This window comes from Pelobates fuscus, chromosome 5 (genome assembly GCF_036172605.1).
Source record: "Pelobates fuscus isolate aPelFus1 chromosome 5, aPelFus1.pri, whole genome shotgun sequence".
Lineage (NCBI taxonomy): Eukaryota > Metazoa > Chordata > Amphibia > Anura > Pelobatidae > Pelobates > Pelobates fuscus.
Window position 1 is genome coordinate 87,019,935 of NC_086321.1, and position 16,542 is coordinate 87,036,476.

The 16,542-nt window shown below is 54.8% G+C and overlaps 1 protein-coding gene and 15 non-coding genes across 17 annotated transcripts in view; all 16 read right to left on the bottom strand.

The window, feature by feature from the left end:
- Positions 1-16,542, bottom strand: part of SLC38A9 (solute carrier family 38 member 9) — a 325,631-nt gene that overhangs the window by 258,016 nt on the left and 51,073 nt on the right. The gene's annotated exons all lie outside the window — the stretch shown is intronic.
- Positions 683-846, bottom strand: LOC134613023 (U1 spliceosomal RNA). The gene has a single exon (XR_010091056.1). It is a non-coding gene; the product is annotated as a U1 spliceosomal RNA (small nuclear RNA).
- On the bottom strand, positions 1,924-2,087 carry LOC134613141 (U1 spliceosomal RNA). The gene has a single exon (XR_010091167.1). It is a non-coding gene; the product is annotated as a U1 spliceosomal RNA (small nuclear RNA).
- LOC134613024 (U1 spliceosomal RNA) lies at positions 2,867-3,030 on the bottom strand. Its single transcript, XR_010091057.1, has one exon. It is a non-coding gene; the product is annotated as a U1 spliceosomal RNA (small nuclear RNA).
- Positions 4,108-4,271, bottom strand: LOC134613152 (U1 spliceosomal RNA). The gene has a single exon (XR_010091178.1). It is a non-coding gene; the product is annotated as a U1 spliceosomal RNA (small nuclear RNA).
- Positions 5,049-5,212, bottom strand: LOC134613025 (U1 spliceosomal RNA). The gene has a single exon (XR_010091058.1). It is a non-coding gene; the product is annotated as a U1 spliceosomal RNA (small nuclear RNA).
- On the bottom strand, positions 6,290-6,453 carry LOC134613142 (U1 spliceosomal RNA). The gene has a single exon (XR_010091168.1). It is a non-coding gene; the product is annotated as a U1 spliceosomal RNA (small nuclear RNA).
- LOC134613027 (U1 spliceosomal RNA) lies at positions 7,220-7,383 on the bottom strand. The gene has a single exon (XR_010091059.1). It is a non-coding gene; the product is annotated as a U1 spliceosomal RNA (small nuclear RNA).
- Positions 8,461-8,624, bottom strand: LOC134613143 (U1 spliceosomal RNA). Its single transcript, XR_010091169.1, has one exon. It is a non-coding gene; the product is annotated as a U1 spliceosomal RNA (small nuclear RNA).
- Positions 9,384-9,547, bottom strand: LOC134613028 (U1 spliceosomal RNA). Its single transcript, XR_010091060.1, has one exon. It is a non-coding gene; the product is annotated as a U1 spliceosomal RNA (small nuclear RNA).
- On the bottom strand, positions 10,625-10,788 carry LOC134613144 (U1 spliceosomal RNA). The gene has a single exon (XR_010091170.1). It is a non-coding gene; the product is annotated as a U1 spliceosomal RNA (small nuclear RNA).
- Positions 11,551-11,714, bottom strand: LOC134613029 (U1 spliceosomal RNA). The gene has a single exon (XR_010091061.1). It is a non-coding gene; the product is annotated as a U1 spliceosomal RNA (small nuclear RNA).
- LOC134613145 (U1 spliceosomal RNA) lies at positions 12,792-12,955 on the bottom strand. Its single transcript, XR_010091171.1, has one exon. It is a non-coding gene; the product is annotated as a U1 spliceosomal RNA (small nuclear RNA).
- On the bottom strand, positions 13,715-13,878 carry LOC134613030 (U1 spliceosomal RNA). Its single transcript, XR_010091062.1, has one exon. It is a non-coding gene; the product is annotated as a U1 spliceosomal RNA (small nuclear RNA).
- LOC134613146 (U1 spliceosomal RNA) lies at positions 14,956-15,119 on the bottom strand. Its single transcript, XR_010091172.1, has one exon. It is a non-coding gene; the product is annotated as a U1 spliceosomal RNA (small nuclear RNA).
- On the bottom strand, positions 15,882-16,045 carry LOC134613031 (U1 spliceosomal RNA). Its single transcript, XR_010091063.1, has one exon. It is a non-coding gene; the product is annotated as a U1 spliceosomal RNA (small nuclear RNA).

The following is a 16,542-nucleotide window of genomic DNA, read 5'->3' on the forward strand; positions in this document are numbered from 1 at the left end:
CCAGGCATCCCTCGAGCCGGCTGCTCCCTTGGTGGGGTAACCGGCAGCTGCCCCACCCTTGCACTCCTACATGCCCCGGACAGAGGAGCCTTCTCAAAAATGGGCCAACTCCCAGGATGCCTTTCAGCAAAAACATTTGCATACGATGACCACACTCTCCCAGTCAGACAGTCGCAATCACCTTTGTTTTCTAGAGCTCAGTTCCCTCGTCTGCATATCAAAGCACATCGCAGCAGCCTATGCTCTGCTCGGGGAGTGAAGTCTGCACACACCTATGCCAGCAAAAGGCCTTTTAACCCCTTCATCGTGACTGTAGAGGGTCATGGATGGGGGTTAAGCTAAGGAAGCTATAGACGAGGGTAATTACAGAGTAACGATGACACAAATGTTTCAAAATGTATTAATTTATTTCTTTCTTTCTTTATGTATTTTAAATGCAAAAACCAAAGCAAACCCTCTTCCCCAAAAACCAACAACAACAAAAAAAAAAAAAAAACAAAAAAAAAAAAGACCCCAAAACAAACCAGCGGGCAACAGGGAAGCCTGCAATGTCAGGGGAGAGGAACAATATACTTTCTGCACCCAGAAGAGATGCACGGAGGCAAGAACAGGCACCAGGGCAATGCCCGAGGGAGAGACTGAAAAGTTTGCAAAGAGAGATCTATCTTTGAACAAGCACGACCAGGGGAAAGCGCGAACGCAGTCCCCCACTACCATAAATTATGCAGTCGAGTTTCCCGCATTTGGGGAAATCGCAGGGGTCAGCACACCCGGAGTGCAATGGGTGAGCCTCGCCCTGGGAGAACCACCTTCATGATCATGGTATCTCCCCTGCCAGGTAAGTATGAGTTGGAAGGGCCGACTGCACGGACGCAGCTCGCAAAAGCCCCCCTTCAGCTTAAGGAGCATTCCCTCCTGTACCACTCGTCTCTCCTGACAAAACAGGCACCCAGAAAGGCAGCTCCCGAATTCAAGCCTTGCCGTCAAGAGCCCAGGCTTTCCACGCGTGAAGAGCTGCAACCCTCACACGCGTGCCGAGTGGGTGCACTCCCAGGGTACTTTGCAGCAAACCTTATTTGCATACGATGACCACATCTATCCAGGCTTTCAGTCAAGAGCCCGCTTTGCTTCCACGAGAAATGCTAGTCTCGTCTGCATGAGAATGCAAGTGCCAGTTTGCTCCCAGTGGCTACAGAGCAACAGCAGCTGCTAAGCAAGGGCCCTTCCCCCCTCACCTTCCCTTCCCAGGCAACCCTTGGGGTTTGCAAAGAGAGCAGGGCCAGCGTCCCCCCACTTTGCAGCACCCTCCGGTGCGCCCGGGGGAGCAGGGCGAATCGGTTCAGCTGCGCTGGGGCCAGGCGAAAGAGTGGGAGAATGCCTCCTTGCTGCTCATGCCTGCATCCCTGATGATAAGGGCAAGTCGGCCCCCAGTGCTGGACTGGCTCGGAGAGCTATTCAGCAACTGCAGCGCAACCTGGCGCCCGTCTCGTCAAAGCGCAGGGCAAAGCATGGGCGGAAAAACCAACGCGAGTGGACGCCTAGCGCGCTGCGTGGCGCGCGCATCCTAGAGGCTCTGGGCGACTGTGCAAAAAAACCCAGGCACCTTTCAAAAGGCTGGGCTGCTCGTGATTGTGTTGCAGTGCCATCTGTTGGTTGTCTTGAGAGCGGCATAGCAAGGAAAGGGTGTTTTGCAAAGAAGTGGAGCAGAGAAACGTCAAGAAACAGTAAAAAGGTGGCGAGAGAGCGTTTGCGGTGCCAGCCACGGGGCGATTGGGCCCGAGCGCAGAGCAAAACAAGCAGGAGGCGAGAAATGTTTGGGGGGGTCGCAGGAAAAGCTGCAGCGAGCGACCAACCAGCAGACTGCCATGCAGCCTTTTCACCAGTGCCCCCACGCTCTCCATCTATCTTTAAACCAGCACAAATCAGGGGATAGCGCGAACGCAGTCCCCCACTACCATAAATTATGCAGTCGAGTTTCCCGCATTTGGGGAAATCGCAGAGGTCAGCACACCCGGAGTGCAATGGGTGAGCCTCGCCCTGGGAGAACCACCTTCGTGATCATGGTATCTCCCCAGCCAGGTAAGTATGAGTTGGGAAGGGAGAGCACACAAGCGCTACGCCGGCACACGCCTGTGAGCATGGGGAGGCGGGCCCTGCAGTAGCACCCAGCTCCCCTGAGGCACCAGGCATCCCTCGAGCCGGCTGCTCCCTTGGTGGGGTAACCGGCAGCTGCCCCACCCTTGCACTCCTACATGCCCCGGACAGAGGAGCCTTCGCAAAAATGGGCCAACTCCCAGGATGCCTTTCAGCAAAAACATTTGCATACGATGACCACACTCTCCCAGTCAGACAGTCGCAATCACCTTTGTTTTCTAGAGCTCAGTTCCCTCGTCTGCATATCAAAGCACATCGCAGCAGCCTATGCTCTGCTCGGGGAGTGAAGTCTGCACACACCTATGCCAGCAAAAGGCCTTTTAACCCCTTCATCGTGACTGTAGAGGGTCATGGATGGGGGTTAAGCTAAGGAAGCTATAGACGAGGGTAATTACAGAGTAACGATGACACAAATGTTTCAAAATGTATTAATTTATTTCTTTCTTTCTTTATGTATTTTAAATGCAAAAACCAAAGCAAACCCTCTTCCCCAAAAACCAACAACAACAAAAAAAAAAAAAAAAAAAAAAAAAAAAAAAGACCCCAAAACAAACCAGCGGGCAACAGGGAAGCCTGCAATGTCAGGGGAGAGGAACAATATACTTTCTGCACCCAGAAGAGATGCACGGAGGCAAGAACAGGCACCAGGGCAATGCCCGAGGGAGAGACTGAAAAGTTTGCAAAGAGAGATCTATCTTTGAACAAGCACGACCAGGGGAAAGCGCGAACGCAGTCCCCCACTACCATAAATTATGCAGTCGAGTTTCCCGCATTTGGGGAAATCGCAGGGGTCAGCACACCCGGAGTGCAATGGGTGAGCCTCGCCCTGGGAGAACCACCTTCATGATCATGGTATCTCCCCTGCCAGGTAAGTATGAGTTGGAAGGGCCGACTGCACGGACGCAGCTCGCAAAAGCCCCCCTTCAGCTTAAGGAGCATTCCCTCCTGTACCACTCGTCTCTCCTGACAAAACAGGCACCCAGAAAGGCAGCTCCCGAATTCAAGCCTTGCCGTCAAGAGCCCAGGCTTTCCACGCGTGAAGAGCTGCAACCCTCACACGCGTGCCGAGTGGGTGCACTCCCAGGGTACTTTGCAGCAAACCTTATTTGCATACGATGACCACATCTATCCAGGCTTTCAGTCAAGAGCCCGCTTTGCTTCCACGAGAAATGCTAGTCTCGTCTGCATGAGAATGCAAGTGCCAGTTTGCTCCCAGTGGCTACAGAGCAACAGCAGCTGCTAAGCAAGGGCCCTTCCCCCCTCACCTTCCCTTCCCAGGCAGCCCTTGGGGTTTGCAAAGAGAGCAGGGCCAGCGTCCCCCCACTTTGCAGCACCCTCCGGTGCGCCCGGGGGAGCAGGGCGAATCGGTTCAGCTGCGCTGGGGCCAGGCGAAAGAGTGGGAGAATGCCTCCTTGCTGCTCATGCCTGCATCCCTGATGATAAGGGCAAGTCGGCCCCCAGTGCTGGACTGGCTCGGAGAGCTATTCAGCAACTGCAGCGCAACCTGGCGCCCGTCTCGTCAAAGCGCAGGGCAAAGCATGGGCGGAAAAACCAACGCGAGTGGACGCCTAGCGCGCTGCGTGGCGCGCGCATCCTAGAGGCTCTGGGCGACTGTGCAAAAAAACCCAGGCACCTTTCAAAAGGCTGGGCTGCTCGTGATTGTGTTGCAGTGCCATCTGTTGGTTGTCTTGAGAGCGGCATAGCAAGGAAAGGGTGTTTTGCAAAGAAGTGGAGCAGAGAAACGTCAAGAAACAGTAAAAAGGTGGCGAGAGAGCGTTTGCGGTGCCAGCCACGGGGCGATTGGGCCCGAGCGCAGAGCAAAACAAGCAGGAGGCGAGAAATGTTTGGGGGGGTCGCAGGAAAAGCTGCAGCGAGCGACCAACCAGCAGACTGCCATGCAGCCTTTTCACCAGTGCCCCCACGCTCTCCATCTATCTTTAAACCAGCACAAATCAGGGGATAGCGCGAACGCAGTCCCCCACTACCATAAATTATGCAGTTGAGTTTCCCGCATTTGGGGAAATCGCAGAGGTCAGCACACCCGGAGTGCAATGGGTGAGCCTCGCCCTGGGAGAACCACCTTCGTGATCATGGTATCTCCCCAGCCAGGTAAGTATGAGTTGGGAAGGGAGAGCACACAAGCGCTACGCCGGCACACGCCTGTGAGCATGGGGAGGCGGGCCCTGCAGTAGCACCCAGCTCCCCTGAGGCACCAGGCATCCCTCGAGCCGGCTGCTCCCTTGGTGGGGTAACCGGCAGCTGCCCCACCCTTGCACTCCTACATGCCCCGGACAGAGGAGCCTTCTCAAAAATGGGCCAACTCCCAGGATGCCTTTCAGCAAAAACATTTGCATACGATGACCACACTCTCCCAGTCAGACAGTCGCAATCACCTTTGTTTTCTAGAGCTCAGTTCCCTCGTCTGCATATCAAAGCACATCGCAGCAGCCTATGCTCTGCTCGGGGAGTGAAGTCTGCACACACCTATGCCAGCAAAAGGCCTTTTAACCCCTTCATCGTGACTGTAGAGGGTCATGGATGGGGGTTAAGCTAAGGAAGCTATAGACGAGGGTAATTACAGAGTAACGATGACACAAATGTTTCAAAATGTATTAATTTATTTCTTTCTTTCTTTATGTATTTTAAATGCAAAAACCAAAGCAAACCCTCTTCCCCAAAAACCAACAACAACAAAAAAAAAAAAAAAAAAAAAAAAAAAAAGACCCCAAAACAAACCAGCGGGCAACAGGGAAGCCTGCAATGTCAGGGGAGAGGAACAATATACTTTCTGCACCCAGAAGAGATGCACGGAGGCAAGAACAGGCACCAGGGCAATGCCCGAGGGAGAGACTGAAAAGTTTGCAAAGAGAGATCTATCTTTGAACAAGCACGACCAGGGGAAAGCGCGAACGCAGTCCCCCACTACCATAAATTATGCAGTCGAGTTTCCCGCATTTGGGGAAATCGCAGGGGTCAGCACACCCGGAGTGCAATGGGTGAGCCTCGCCCTGGGAGAACCACCTTCATGATCATGGTATCTCCCCTGCCAGGTAAGTATGAGTTGGAAGGGCCGACTGCACGGACGCAGCTCGCAAAAGCCCCCCTTCAGCTTAAGGAGCATTCCCTCCTGTACCACTCGTCTCTCCTGACAAAACAGGCACCCAGAAAGGCAGCTCCCGAATTCAAGCCTTGCCGTCAAGAGCCCAGGCTTTCCACGCGTGAAGAGCTGCAACCCTCACACGCGTGCCGAGTGGGTGCACTCCCAGGGTACTTTGCAGCAAACCTTATTTGCATACGATGACCACATCTATCCAGGCTTTCAGTCAAGAGCCCGCTTTGCTTCCACGAGAAATGCTAGTCTCGTCTGCATGAGAATGCAAGTGCCAGTTTGCTCCCAGTGGCTACAGAGCAACAGCAGCTGCTAAGCAAGGGCCCTTCCCCCCTCACCTTCCCTTCCCAGGCAGCCCTTGGGGTTTGCAAAGAGAGCAGGGCCAGCGTCCCCCCACTTTGCAGCACCCTCCGGTGCGCCCGGGGGAGCAGGGCGAATCGGTTCAGCTGCGCTGGGGCCAGGCGAAAGAGTGGGAGAATGCCTCCTTGCTGCTCATGCCTGCATCCCTGATGATAAGGGCAAGTCGGCCCCCAGTGCTGGACTGGCTCGGAGAGCTATTCAGCAACTGCAGCGCAACCTGGCGCCCGTCTCGTCAAAGCGCAGGGCAAAGCATGGGCGGAAAAACCAACGCGAGTGGACGCCTAGCGCGCTGCGTGGCGCGCGCATCCTAGAGGCTCTGGGCGACTGTGCAAAAAAACCCAGGCACCTTTCAAAAGGCTGGGCTGCTCGTGATTGTGTTGCAGTGCCATCTGTTGGTTGTCTTGAGAGCGGCATAGCAAGGAAAGGGTGTTTTGCAAAGAAGTGGAGCAGAGAAACGTCAAGAAACAGTAAAAAGGTGGCGAGAGAGCGTTTGCGGTGCCAGCCACGGGGCGATTGGGCCCGAGCGCAGAGCAAAACAAGCAGGAGGCGAGAAATGTTTGGGGGGGTCGCAGGAAAAGCTGCAGCGAGCGACCAACCAGCAGACTGCCATGCAGCCTTTTCACCAGTGCCCCCACGCTCTCCATCTATCTTTAAACCAGCACAAATCAGGGGATAGCGCGAACGCAGTCCCCCACTACCATAAATTATGCAGTCGAGTTTCCCGCATTTGGGGAAATCGCAGAGGTCAGCACACCCGGAGTGCAATGGGTGAGCCTCGCCCTGGGAGAACCACCTTCGTGATCATGGTATCTCCCCAGCCAGGTAAGTATGAGTTGGGAAGGGAGAGCACACAAGCGCTACGCCGGCACACGCCTGTGAGCATGGGGAGGCGGGCCCTGCAGTAGCACCCAGCTCCCCTGAGGCACCAGGCATCCCTCGAGCCGGCTGCTCCCTTGGTGGGGTAACCGGCAGCTGCCCCACCCTTGCACTCCTACATGCCCCGGACAGAGGAGCCTTCGCAAAAATGGGCCAACTCCCAGGATGCCTTTCAGCAAAAACATTTGCATACGATGACCACACTCTCCCAGTCAGACAGTCGCAATCACCTTTGTTTTCTAGAGCTCAGTTCCCTCGTCTGCATATCAAAGCACATCGCAGCAGCCTATGCTCTGCTCGGGGAGTGAAGTCTGCACACACCTATGCCAGCAAAAGGCCTTTTAACCCCTTCATCGTGACTGTAGAGGGTCATGGATGGGGGTTAAGCTAAGGAAGCTATAGACGAGGGTAATTACAGAGTAACGATGACACAAATGTTTCAAAATGTATTAATTTATTTCTTTCTTTCTTTATGTATTTTAAATGCAAAAACCAAAGCAAACCCTCTTCCCCAAAAACCAACAACAACAAAAAAAAAAAAAAAAAAGACCCCAAAACAAACCAGCGGGCAACAGGGAAGCCTGCAATGTCAGGGGAGAGGAACAATATACTTTCTGCACCCAGAAGAGATGCACGGAAGCAAGAACAGGCACCAGGGCAATGCCCGAGGGAGAGACTGAAAAGTTTGCAAAGAGAGATCTATCTTTGAACAAGCACGACCAGGGGAAAGCGCGAACGCAGTCCCCCACTACCATAAATTATGCAGTCGAGTTTCCCGCATTTGGGGAAATCGCAGGGGTCAGCACACCCGGAGTGCAATGGGTGAGCCTCGCCCTGGGAGAACCACCTTCATGATCATGGTATCTCCCCTGCCAGGTAAGTATGAGTTGGAAGGGCCGACTGCACGGACGCAGCTCGCAAAAGCCCCCCTTCAGCTTAAGGAGCATTCCCTCCTGTACCACTCGTCTCTCCTGACAAAACAGGCACCCAGAAAGGCAGCTCCCGAATTCAAGCCTTGCCGTCAAGAGCCCAGGCTTTCCACGCGTGAAGAGCTGCAACCCTCACACGCGTGCCGAGTGGGTGCACTCCCAGGGTACTTTGCAGCAAACCTTATTTGCATACGATGACCACATCTATCCAGGCTTTCAGTCAAGAGCCCGCTTTGCTTCCACGAGAAATGCTAGTCTCGTCTGCATAAGAATGCAAGTGCCAGTTTGCTCCCAGTGGCTACAGAGCAACAGCAGCTGCTAAGCAAGGGCCCTTCCCCCCTCACCTTCCCTTCCCAGGCAGCCCTTGGGGTTTGCAAAGAGAGCAGGGCCAGCGTCCCCCCACTTTGCAGCACCCTCCGGTGCGCCCGGGGGAGCAGGGCGAATCGGTTCAGCTGCGCTGGGGCCAGGCGAAAGAGTGGGAGAATGCCTCCTTGCTGCTCATGCCTGCATCCCTGATGATAAGGGCAAGTCGGCCCCCAGTGCTGGACTGGCTCGGAGAGCTATTCAGCAACTGCAGCGCAACCTGGCGCCCGTCTCGTCAAAGCGCAGGGCAAAGCATGGGCGGAAAAACCAACGCGAGTGGACGCCTAGCGCGCTGCGTGGCGCGCGCATCCTAGAGGCTCTGGGCGACTGTGCAAAAAAACCCAGGCACCTTTCAAAAGGCTGGGCTGCTTGTGATTGTGTTGCAGTGCCATCTGTTGGTTGTCATGAGAGCGGCATAGCAAGGAAAGGGTGTTTTGCAAAGAAGTGGAGCAGAGAAACGTCAAGAAACAGTAAAAAGGTGGCGAGAGAGCGTTTGCGGTGCCAGCCACGGGGCGATTGGGCCCGAGCGCAGAGCAAAACAAGCAGGAGGCGAGAAATGTTTGGGGGGGTCGCAGGAAAAGCTGCAGCGAGCGACCAACCAGCAGACTGCCATGCAGCCTTTTCACCAGTGCCCCCACGCTCTCCATCTATCTTTAAACCAGCACAAATCAGGGGATAGCGCGAACGCAGTCCCCCACTACCATAAATTATGCAGTCGAGTTTCCCGCATTTGGGGAAATCGCAGAGGTCAGCACACCCGGAGTGCAATGGGTGAGCCTCGCCCTGGGAGAACCACCTTCGTGATCATGGTATCTCCCCAGCCAGGTAAGTATGAGTTGGGAAGGGAGAGCACACAAGCGCTACGCCGGCACACGCCTGTGAGCATGGGGAGGCGGGCCCTGCAGTAGCACCCAGCTCCCCTGAGGCACCAGGCATCCCTCGAGCCGGCTGCTCCCTTGGTGGGGTAACCGGCAGCTGCCCCACCCTTGCACTCCTACATGCCCCGGACAGAGGAGCCTTCGCAAAAATGGGCCAACTCCCAGGATGCCTTTCAGCAAAAACATTTGCATACGATGACCACACTCTCCCAGTCAGACAGTCGCAATCACCTTTGTTTTCTAGAGCTCAGTTCCCTCGTCTGCATATCAAAGCACATCGCAGCAGCCTATGCTCTGCTCGGGGAGTGAAGTCTGCACACACCTATGCCAGCAAAAGGCCTTTTAACCCCTTCATCGTGACTGTAGAGGGTCATGGATGGGGGTTAAGCTAAGGAAGCTATAGACGAGGGTAATTACAGAGTAACGATGACACAAATGTTTCAAAATGTATTAATTTATTTATTTCTTTCTTTATGTATTTTAAATGCAAAAACCAAAGCAAACCCTCTTCCCCAAAAACCAACAACAACAAAAAAAAAAAGACCCCAAAACAAACCAGCGGGCAACAGGGAAGCCTGCAATGTCAGGGGAGAGGAACAATATACTTTCTGCACCCAGAAGAGATGCACGGAGGCAAGAACAGGCACCAGGGCAATGCCCGAGGGAGAGACTGAAAAGTTTGCAAAGAGAGATCTATCTTTGAACAAGCACGACCAGGGGAAAGCGCGAACGCAGTCCCCCACTACCATAAATTATGCAGTCGAGTTTCCCGCATTTGGGGAAATCGCAGGGGTCAGCACACCCGGAGTGCAATGGGTGAGCCTCGCCCTGGGAGAACCACCTTCATGATCATGGTATCTCCCCTGCCAGGTAAGTATGAGTTGGAAGGGCCGACTGCACGGACGCAGCTCGCAAAAGCCCCCCTTCAGCTTAAGGAGCATTCCCTCCTGTACCACTCGTCTCTCCTGACAAAACAGGCACCCAGAAAGGCAGCTCCCGAATTCAAGCCTTGCCGTCAAGAGCCCAGGCTTTCCACGCGTGAAGAGCTGCAACCCTCACACGCGTGCCGAGTGGGTGCACTCCCAGGGTACTTTGCAGCAAACCTTATTTGCATACGATGACCACATCTATCCAGGCTTTCAGTCAAGAGCCCGCTTTGCTTCCACGAGAAATGCTAGTCTCGTCTGCATAAGAATGCAAGTGCCAGTTTGCTCCCAGTGGCTACAGAGCAACAGCAGCTGCTAAGCAAGGGCCCTTCCCCCCTCACCTTCCCTTCCCAGGCAGCCCTTGGGGTTTGCAAAGAGAGCAGGGCCAGCGTCCCCCCACTTTGCAGCACCCTCCGGTGCGCCCGGGGGAGCAGGGCGAATCGGTTCAGCTGCGCTGGGGCCAGGCGAAAGAGTGGGAGAATGCCTCCTTGCTGCTCATGCCTGCATCCCTGATGATAAGGGCAAGTCGGCCCCCAGTGCTGGACTGGCTCGGAGAGCTATTCAGCAACTGCAGCGCAACCTGGCGCCCGTCTCGTCAAAGCGCAGGGCAAAGCATGGGCGGAAAAACCAACGCGAGTGGACGCCTAGCGCGCTGCGTGGCGCGCGCATCCTAGAGGCTCTGGGCGACTGTGCAAAAAAACCCAGGCACCTTTCAAAAGGCTGGGCTGCTTGTGATTGTGTTGCAGTGCCATCTGTTGGTTGTCTTGAGAGCGGCATAGCAAGGAAAGGGTGTTTTGCAAAGAAGTGGAGCAGAGAAACGTCAAGAAACAGTAAAAAGGTGGCGAGAGAGCGTTTGCGGTGCCAGCCACGGGGCGATTGGGCCCGAGCGCAGAGCAAAACAAGCAGGAGGCGAGAAATGTTTGGGGGGGTCGCAGGAAAAGCTGCAGCGAGCGACCAACCAGCAGACTGCCATGCAGCCTTTTCACCAGTGCCCCCACGCTCTCCATCTATCTTTAAACCAGCACAAATCAGGGGATAGCGCGAACGCAGTCCCCCACTACCATAAATTATGCAGTCGAGTTTCCCGCATTTGGGGAAATCGCAGAGGTCAGCACACCCGGAGTGCAATGGGTGAGCCTCGCCCTGGGAGAACCACCTTCGTGATCATGGTATCTCCCCAGCCAGGTAAGTATGAGTTGGGAAGGGAGAGCACACAAGCGCTACGCCGGCACACGCCTGTGAGCATGGGGAGGCGGGCCCTGCAGTAGCACCCAGCTCCCCTGAGGCACCAGGCATCCCTCGAGCCGGCTGCTCCCTTGGTGGGGTAACCGGCAGCTGCCCCACCCTTGCACTCCTACATGCCCCGGACAGAGGAGCCTTCGCAAAAATGGGCCAACTCCCAGGATGCCTTTCAGCAAAAACATTTGCATACGATGACCACACTCTCCCAGTCAGACAGTCGCAATCACCTTTGTTTTCTAGAGCTCAGTTCCCTCGTCTGCATATCAAAGCACATCGCAGCAGCCTATGCTCTGCTCGGGGAGTGAAGTCTGCACACACCTATGCCAGCAAAAGGCCTTTTAACCCCTTCATCGTGACTGTAGAGGGTCATGGATGGGGGTTAAGCTAAGGAAGCTATAGACGAGGGTAATTACAGAGTAACGATGACACAAATGTTTCAAAATGTATTAATTTATTTATTTCTTTCTTTATGTATTTTAAATGCAAAAACCAAAGCAAACCCTCTTCCCCAAAAACCAACAACAACAAAAAAAAAAAAAAGACCCCAAAACAAACCAGCGGGCAACAGGGAAGCCTGCAATGTCAGGGGAGAGGAACAATATACTTTCTGCACCCAGAAGAGATGCACGGAGGCAAGAACAGGCACCAGGGCAATGCCCGAGGGAGAGACTGAAAAGTTTGCAAAGAGAGATCTATCTTTGAACAAGCACGACCAGGGGAAAGCGCGAACGCAGTCCCCCACTACCATAAATTATGCAGTCGAGTTTCCCGCATTTGGGGAAATCGCAGGGGTCAGCACACCCGGAGTGCAATGGGTGAGCCTCGCCCTGGGAGAACCACCTTCATGATCATGGTATCTCCCCTGCCAGGTAAGTATGAGATGGAAGGGCCGACTGCACGGACGCAGCTCGCAAAAGCCCCCCTTCAGCTTAAGGAGCATTCCCTCCTGTACCACTCGTCTCTCCTGACAAAACAGGCACCCAGAAAGGCAGCTCCCGAATTCAAGCCTTGCCGTCAAGAGCCCAGGCTTTCCACGCGTGAAGAGCTGCAACCCTCACACGCGTGCCGAGTGGGTGCACTCCCAGGGTACTTTGCAGCAAACCTTATTTGCATACGATGACCACATCTATCCAGGCTTTCAGTCAAGAGCCCGCTTTGCTTCCACGAGAAATGCTAGTCTCGTCTGCATAAGAATGCAAGTGCCAGTTTGCTCCCAGTGGCTACAGAGCAACAGCAGCTGCTAAGCAAGGGCCCTTCCCCCCTCACCTTCCCTTCCCAGGCAGCCCTTGGGGTTTGCAAAGAGAGCAGGGCCAGCGTCCCCCCACTTTGCAGCACCCTCCGGTGCGCCCGGGGGAGCAGGGCGAATCGGTTCAGCTGCGCTGGGGCCAGGCGAAAGAGTGGGAGAATGCCTCCTTGCTGCTCATGCCTGCATCCCTGATGATAAGGGCAAGTCGGCCCCCAGTGCTGGACTGGCTCGGAGAGCTATTCAGCAACTGCAGCGCAACCTGGCGCCCGTCTCGTCAAAGCGCAGGGCAAAGCATGGGCGGAAAAACCAACGCGAGTGGACGCCTAGCGCGCTGCGTGGCGCGCGCATCCTAGAGGCTCTGGGCGACTGTGCAAAAAAACCCAGGCACCTTTCAAAAGGCTGGGCTGCTTGTGATTGTGTTGCAGTGCCATCTGTTGGTTGTCATGAGAGCGGCATAGCAAGGAAAGGGTGTTTTGCAAAGAAGTGGAGCAGAGAAACGTCAAGAAACAGTAAAAAGGTGGCGAGAGAGCGTTTGCGGTGCCAGCCACGGGGCGATTGGGCCCGAGCGCAGAGCAAAACAAGCAGGAGGCGAGAAATGTTTGGGGGGGTCGCAGGAAAAGCTGCAGCGAGCGACCAACCAGCAGACTGCCATGCAGCCTTTTCACCAGTGCCCCCACGCTCTCCATCTATCTTTAAACCAGCACAAATCAGGGGATAGCGCGAACGCAGTCCCCCACTACCATAAATTATGCAGTCGAGTTTCCCGCATTTGGGGAAATCGCAGAGGTCAGCACACCCGGAGTGCAATGGGTGAGCCTCGCCCTGGGAGAACCACCTTCGTGATCATGGTATCTCCCCAGCCAGGTAAGTATGAGTTGGGAAGGGAGAGCACACAAGCGCTACGCCGGCACACGCCTGTGAGCATGGGGAGGCGGGCCCTGCAGTAGCACCCAGCTCCCCTGAGGCACCAGGCATCCCTCGAGCCGGCTGCTCCCTTGGTGGGGTAACCGGCAGCTGCCCCACCCTTGCACTCCTACATGCCCCGGACAGAGGAGCCTTCGCAAAAATGGGCCAACTCCCAGGATGCCTTTCAGCAAAAACATTTGCATACGATGACCACACTCTCCCAGTCAGACAGTCGCAATCACCTTTGTTTTCTAGAGCTCAGTTCCCTCGTCTGCATATCAAAGCACATCGCAGCAGCCTATGCTCTGCTCGGGGAGTGAAGTCTGCACACACCTATGCCAGCAAAAGGCCTTTTAACCCCTTCATCGTGACTGTAGAGGGTCATGGATGGGGGTTAAGCTAAGGAAGCTATAGACGAGGGTAATTACAGAGTAACGATGACACAAATGTTTCAAAATGTATTAATTTATTTATTTCTTTCTTTATGTATTTTAAATGCAAAAACCAAAGCAAACCCTCTTCCCCAAAAACCAACAACAACAAAAAAAAAAAGACCCCAAAACAAACCAGCGGGCAACAGGGAAGCCTGCAATGTCAGGGGAGAGGAACAATATACTTTCTGCACCCAGAAGAGATGCACGGAGGCAAGAACAGGCACCAGGGCAATGCCCGAGGGAGAGACTGAAAAGTTTGCAAAGAGAGATCTATCTTTGAACAAGCACGACCAGGGGAAAGCGCGAACGCAGTCCCCCACTACCATAAATTATGCAGTCGAGTTTCCCGCATTTGGGGAAATCGCAGGGGTCAGCACACCCGGAGTGCAATGGGTGAGCCTCGCCCTGGGAGAACCACCTTCATGATCATGGTATCTCCCCTGCCAGGTAAGTATGAGTTGGAAGGGCCGACTGCACGGACGCAGCTCGCAAAAGCCCCCCTTCAGCTTAAGGAGCATTCCCTCCTGTACCACTCGTCTCTCCTGACAAAACAGGCACCCAGAAAGGCAGCTCCCGAATTCAAGCCTTGCCGTCAAGAGCCCAGGCTTTCCACGCGTGAAGAGCTGCAACCCTCACACGCGTGCCGAGTGGGTGCACTCCCAGGGTACTTTGCAGCAAACCTTATTTGCATACGATGACCACATCTATCCAGGCTTTCAGTCAAGAGCCCGCTTTGCTTCCACGAGAAATGCTAGTCTCGTCTGCATAAGAATGCAAGTGCCAGTTTGCTCCCAGTGGCTACAGAGCAACAGCAGCTGCTAAGCAAGGGCCCTTCCCCCCTCACCTTCCCTTCCCAGGCAGCCCTTGGGGTTTGCAAAGAGAGCAGGGCCAGCGTCCCCCCACTTTGCAGCACCCTCCGGTGCGCCCGGGGGAGCAGGGCGAATCGGTTCAGCTGCGCTGGGGCCAGGCGAAAGAGTGGGAGAATGCCTCCTTGCTGCTCATGCCTGCATCCCTGATGATAAGGGCAAGTCGGCCCCCAGTGCTGGACTGGCTCGGAGAGCTATTCAGCAACTGCAGCGCAACCTGGCGCCCGTCTCGTCAAAGCGCAGGGCAAAGCATGGGCGGAAAAACCAACGCGAGTGGACGCCTAGCGCGCTGCGTGGCGCGCGCATCCTAGAGGCTCTGGGCGACTGTGCAAAAAAACCCAGGCACCTTTCAAAAGGCTGGGCTGCTTGTGATTGTGTTGCAGTGCCATCTGTTGGTTGTCTTGAGAGCGGCATAGCAAGGAAAGGGTGTTTTGCAAAGAAGTGGAGCAGAGAAACGTCAAGAAACAGTAAAAAGGTGGCGAGAGAGCGTTTGCGGTGCCAGCCACGGGGCGATTGGGCCCGAGCGCAGAGCAAAACAAGCAGGAGGCGAGAAATGTTTGGGGGGGTCGCAGGAAAAGCTGCAGCGAGCGACCAACCAGCAGACTGCCATGCAGCCTTTTCACCAGTGCCCCCACGCTCTCCATCTATCTTTAAACCAGCACAAATCAGGGGATAGCGCGAACGCAGTCCCCCACTACCATAAATTATGCAGTCGAGTTTCCCGCATTTGGGGAAATCGCAGAGGTCAGCACACCCGGAGTGCAATGGGTGAGCCTCGCCCTGGGAGAACCACCTTCGTGATCATGGTATCTCCCCAGCCAGGTAAGTATGAGTTGGGAAGGGAGAGCACACAAGCGCTACGCCGGCACACGCCTGTGAGCATGGGGAGGCGGGCCCTGCAGTAGCACCCAGCTCCCCTGAGGCACCAGGCATCCCTCGAGCCGGCTGCTCCCTTGGTGGGGTAACCGGCAGCTGCCCCACCCTTGCACTCCTACATGCCCCGGACAGAGGAGCCTTCGCAAAAATGGGCCAACTCCCAGGATGCCTTTCAGCAAAAACATTTGCATACGATGACCACACTCTCCCAGTCAGACAGTCGCAATCACCTTTGTTTTCTAGAGCTCAGTTCCCTCGTCTGCATATCAAAGCACATCGCAGCAGCCTATGCTCTGCTCGGGGAGTGAAGTCTGCACACACCTATGCCAGCAAAAGGCCTTTTAACCCCTTCATCGTGACTGTAGAGGGTCATGGATGGGGGTTAAGCTAAGGAAGCTATAGACGAGGGTAATTACAGAGTAACGATGACACAAATGTTTCAAAATGTATTAATTTATTTATTTCTTTCTTTATGTATTTTAAATGCAAAAACCAAAGCAAACCCTCTTCCCCAAAAACCAACAACAACAAAAAAAAAAAAAAGACCCCAAAACAAACCAGCGGGCAACAGGGAAGCCTGCAATGTCAGGGGAGAGGAACAATATACTTTCTGCACCCAGAAGAGATGCACGGAGGCAAGAACAGGCACCAGGGCAATGCCCGAGGGAGAGACTGAAAAGTTTGCAAAGAGAGATCTATCTTTGAACAAGCACGACCAGGGGAAAGCGCGAACGCAGTCCCCCACTACCATAAATTATGCAGTCGAGTTTCCCGCATTTGGGGAAATCGCAGGGGTCAGCACACCCGGAGTGCAATGGGTGAGCCTCGCCCTGGGAGAACCACCTTCATGATCATGGTATCTCCCCTGCCAGGTAAGTATGAGATGGAAGGGCCGACTGCACGGACGCAGCTCGCAAAAGCCCCCCTTCAGCTTAAGGAGCATTCCCTCCTGTACCACTCGTCTCTCCTGACAAAACAGGCACCCAGAAAGGCAGCTCCCGAATTCAAGCCTTGCCGTCAAGAGCCCAGGCTTTCCACGCGTGAAGAGCTGCAACCCTCACACGCGTGCCGAGTGGGTGCACTCCCAGGGTACTTTGCAGCAAACCTTATTTGCATACGATGACCACATCTATCCAGGCTTTCAGTCAAGAGCCCGCTTTGCTTCCACGAGAAATGCTAGTCTCGTCTGCATAAGAATGCAAGTGCCAGTTTGCTCCCAGTGGCTACAGAGCAACAGCAGCTGCTAAGCAAGGGCCCTTCCCCCCTCACCTTCCCTTCCCAGGCAGCCCTTGGGGTTTGCAAAGAGAGCAGGGCCAGCGTCCCCCCACTTTGCAGCACCCTCCGGTGCGCCCGGGGGAGCAGGGCGAATCGGTTCAG